Below are 5,000 nucleotides of genomic sequence, written 5' to 3'. Positions count from 1 at the left end.
CCCCCTCTCTCTCCCTCCCTCCCTCCCTCTCCCTGCCTCTCCCCCCCTCTCCCTCCCCCTCCCTTCTCTCCTCCCCCCCCTCTCTCTCTCTCTCTCTCTCTCTCTCTCTCTCTCTCTCTCTCTCTCTCTCTCTCTCCCTCTCTCTCTCTCTCTCTCTCACTCTCTCTCTCTCTCTCTCTCTCTCTCTCTCTCTCTCACTCATTCAGACACTCACTCACCACTCACTCTCTTCCTCTCTCCCTCTCTAACACCCTCTAGCCCTCTCGCCCCCCCCTCTCTCTCTCTCTCTCTCTCTCTCTCTCTCTCTCTCTCTCTCTCTCTCTCTCTCTCTCTCTCTCTCTCTCTCTCTCTCTCTCTCCTCTCTCTCTCTCCATCTCTTTCTCTCTCACTCTCTCTCACTCTCTCTCTCTTCTCTCTATCTATCATCTACCTATGTATCTGTATACCAGTTTACCTATACATCGATTTATCTATCTATCTATATAACGATAAATCTGCCTAGCTATCTATTTATTCATATCGTGAGGTAACGTCAGAGGACCTCTTACTATGACGACCGAAGACCTAAAGTTAGTGAAGGAAAATACATGAATTGACCTTTACTGACAATCTGTTCGGCAAGGGAAGTGACAGTCTAGGTGTAAGAAAGGATACTGGACGGGGCTATCCAGAATGTTAGTGTGTATTACGGATGAATGTTTTTGGTAATTCATTGGGAAACTTGCTTGGATATTTGTTTTGTTTATTTGTTTGTCTCTGCGGGTGTGCAATTAGGGTTGTATAGTAGTGACTAACGAAAGGTTTGTTAAAATTGTGCGAGGCCCAGTGAATCTTCATTATACGAACTTGCATATACGCAGAAATAAATACATGTATATCAGTCTAGACATGCATATCTATTGAATAGATCCATAGATAAATGTATATTTGTCAGATAGATAGACAAATATGTATTTATTTCTGTGTATATATACATGTTCGTGCATATAAATATTCATTAGGTCAGGCCTCGCACTGTGAATGTTGCGTGAATGATGTAAATTGCCGGTATTCCCATGAGCGGGGGGGGGGGGGTTGATCTAAGAGTAGCCACTTAGTAGTAAGGATTTGATTTGATGTATTAAGATTTATATTGAGTTCATTTTTCTTTAGATAAGGATTGTTATTTAACTAATAGTAAGGATTATATTAACATTGATAACGAGTTTTTTCTTTCTTTCTTTCTTTTTTTAGTTAAGAATAGTTATTTGTAGAATAGTAAAGATTATATTAAGTTTGATATTGTTCTTTTTTAGTTTTTTTTTTTAAGGAAGGATTGTTTTTTAGTAATTGTAAGAATTATATTAACACTTTCTTTTTTATTAAAGATTGTTATTGAACTAATTGATATCTTTTGCATTGTTCCTGGCATGCTTTACATTTCGCTATCTCTTTGTACATTTTTTTCTCTTTTTTTAAGATATATATGGTATGGTAAAAAGCAAAAATAAAAATGGTAAACAGTAAGACACTCTAAATTGACCTCTTGGGTTAGTCAGGTACACTGAGAATTGTTGGGTCTTTTATGTGCTTTGTAGCTAAAGAGTTCCCAGTCTCACCCATGGAAAGAACTGGTGGTGGCAGCGAGACCGATTTCTTGTGAGAAGCTTAATCGAAAAATAGAAAATCGAAAAATCGAAAAATCGAAAAAACAGACGGTCGCCTTAAACTGATATGCTAATCTATATTCATATTATTTTCTGTCTAATCTCTCTTAATTTCTATTAATCTATTTTGCTATATACTTGTCTATCTATTTACCTATCTGTTTGTCTGTCTATTTTCTCGTTTTGTTTTCCGTTTCCTATATTTTTTTGTATTATGTGTTCTGTTTGCTTGTTTGCGTATTCTTTTGATTTATTCTCTTTGACAATATGATAATATTTCTTTTGTTCTTTGCTTTTTCCTCATCTATCTCTTTCGTGCCTTTTATATTCCTCTTTCTGTCTTATTAATGCCTCCCTTAGAGACTAAATGTCTTTAGTGCTTTGGCAATATGATAATATTTCTTTTGTTCTTTGCGTTACCTTTGAACATGTAGAATAATCATAACAATGGTATTACTCTAAACATTCATATTATCCAGAATCATACATTAGAGTCTTATCTATTCGAAAAATGAATTATAATTCCTTGTTCTGCAATGCTAACACAAAGAGCATGAATATCTTTGTATAATCTGTTTTCCCTCGACAATTTCTGGGATGTTTAAGCTTAGAACAAGAGTATAATGGCTTCGTTTTCAATGGTTTTAATTTAGAGTTCTCGAATGGTGTGAAATTTTGTTACAATGGTCTTAACTGGCGACTCCCTGTTCTCCTTGCCGTTGTTCGGGACATAAAGGCGTTTTGTAATGTCATGTGCTGGAATTATAGGCCTTCTTGTTCTTAGCTTCCTCCTTTCTCATTTATTCTCTTCGTTTTCATCCTCTTCCTCCCTCTTCTCCGATTCCCTTTCCCTTTCCTCCTCCTTCTCCTCATCCACTTTCTATTCTACGTTTTCTCCTCCTTATCTTTTTTTCACCGTCTTCCTTCCTTCTTCTTTTATGTCTCTTCTTAAGACACATTGATCTCACGAACGAAATTACTTTCTCTGCAAAGGAAAATCTCTCTTTAATTACCTTCTGCTGCGGTAGTAAGGAAGAAAATGCATCTATGTATTATGGTATTTTTCCTTTATTAGAACCTGATGTATATATGTATATGTACGTACGTAATCCATGTTGTATAATGTTTACACACACACACACACACACACACACACACACACACACACACACACACACACACACACACACACACACACACACACACACACACACACACGCACGCACGCACGCACACACATATATATACACACGAACACACAAACATATATATGTATGTATATGTATGTGTGTATGTATGTATGCATGTATGTATATGTAAACACAAACACACACGCATATATATATGTATATATATATATAGATAGATAGATAGATAGATAGATAGATAGATAGATAGATAGATATAGATATATATATACATATATATAGATATACACATATTGATATAAATATATATATGTATATAAATATATATATATATGCATATATATATACATACACACACACACACACACACATATACACACATTACACACACACACACACACACATATATATATATATATATATATATATATATATATATATATATATATATATATATATATATGTGTGTGTGTGTGTGTGTGTGTGTGTGTGTGTGTGTGTGTGTGTGTGTGTGTATGTGTATATACATATATATATATATATATATATATATATATATATATATATATATATATATATATATGTTTATTTATATAAATGTGTAAGTGCGGGCAGGCGCGTGTTTGTGTATGTACAGAGAACGAAAATACAATGAAAACAACGCCGCTCGCCCTGATACGCGACAGTTCAACTCCGAGAGCCATGGCACGCTGCCACACGAAAATTGACAGGCCCTCGAGTGCCACCTGAGATCGCGAGAGCTTGCGCGTGGGAAAACCAGGTGGCGTTATTGGCAAAGGTCCTGCTAAGGAGATGGAGCTTGTGTACATACCTCGTGATTTATTAATGGTTTGTGCCTTTTTACTCGAAGACATTTTCGGTGATTGGTTTTCAGGTTTTTGGATTCTGGTTAGATGATGGTGCCTTGTAAATATATAGGCCTATGAAAAAAAAACTAGATTATACATTCTTACATATTCTAAAGCTCTAATAACATATCGTTAAAGTAAAAAGGAATATCTGACTTGATTTTCGAAAAGAAGTGTTTTCTACAATTTCCTGACTATCAAATGAGATATTGACATCTAGATAACTAATTTGATATATTTAACAGTTTAAGTCAAATAGATTTCCAAACCTAAAATATACACCATTAACCCCTATCTTGGTATTAAAACAGATAAAGCAACCTAAATTCGCAAACTTAAATAGGTCCGATATGCCAATTTTAAGAACAGCAGCGGTAATTAGAAACCCCGATAATGAAGGTCGTAATGGTACTGTTACGATATTGAAGGATACAAACGACCTGGTGGAGACGACTCGCCGGTCAGCTCTTTTCCCATCCCGGATATTAATGCCTTTGTAAGCACGTGATATAGTTTATGGGTCTCCATTAATACAGATTACTTAGGAGAACGGGCTGTGTCGGGCAAGACACAGCTCGTCTCTTTCTCCCATTCTCTCTCTCTATCTCGCTCACTCACGTACTCTCTCTCTCTCTCTCTTTCTCTCTCCCTCTCTCTTTCTGTCTCTCTCTCTCATGCACGCACGCACTCACTCACTCACTCACTCACTCTCTATCTCTATCTCTCTCACTCACTCACTCACTCACTCACTCACTCTCTCTCTCTCTCTCTCTCTCTCTCTCTCTCTCTCTCTCTCTCTCTCTCTCACACACTTACTCACTCACTCACTCACTCACTCACTCTCTCTCTCTCTTTCAAGGTGCGTGTGTTCACTTTTAAGAGAGTGGCAAGACAGAGGAGTTCCTCTAAACAAATACGTACGAAGCTTAGAAAATAATATCGAAGTCGTTTTACGAAGAAGACAGATATTAGTTCCTCATGCTTGCTAATGGACCGAGGCACTCAGGAAAGGGATTTGAATTTGTGCGCATCTGTTCGCTTGATGTAAACCCGTCACTTTCCCACATGGAAAATACATTTCACTTCTTTATGCAAAACCGTTAATGTGCCAATATCAAGGTTGTCTACAGCCTCCGTGAACCTGCGTGCTGTGCTATTCGCCGTGCCATTGTGAGAAATGTTTCGGTTATTTTCAAGTGAATAGGATTTAAGAGTTCAATGTCTTCGTGAATTGCATTGTTGCGTTTTCTCGTTGCTCTCGCCTTTGTAGTATTTGTTGTTGCTGTTGTTGTCTGGCTGTTATCATCATGTCGTTAGTCATTCTAGATAACTTAAGG

General features: G+C 37.0%; 1 pseudogene; it reads left to right on the top strand.

The window, feature by feature from the left end:
- Positions 1 to 4,999: 4,999 nt before the first annotated feature.
- The window catches only part of LOC113812412 (U6 spliceosomal RNA), a 57-nt pseudogene continuing 56 nt past the window's right edge, over position 5,000 (top strand).

Source organism: Penaeus vannamei, chromosome 22 (genome assembly GCF_042767895.1).
Source record: "Penaeus vannamei isolate JL-2024 chromosome 22, ASM4276789v1, whole genome shotgun sequence".
Taxonomy (NCBI): Eukaryota; Metazoa; Arthropoda; class Malacostraca; order Decapoda; family Penaeidae; genus Penaeus; species Penaeus vannamei.
The sequence above is the reverse complement of the archived record's forward strand: the minus strand, read 5'-3'. Positions and strand labels throughout refer to the sequence as shown.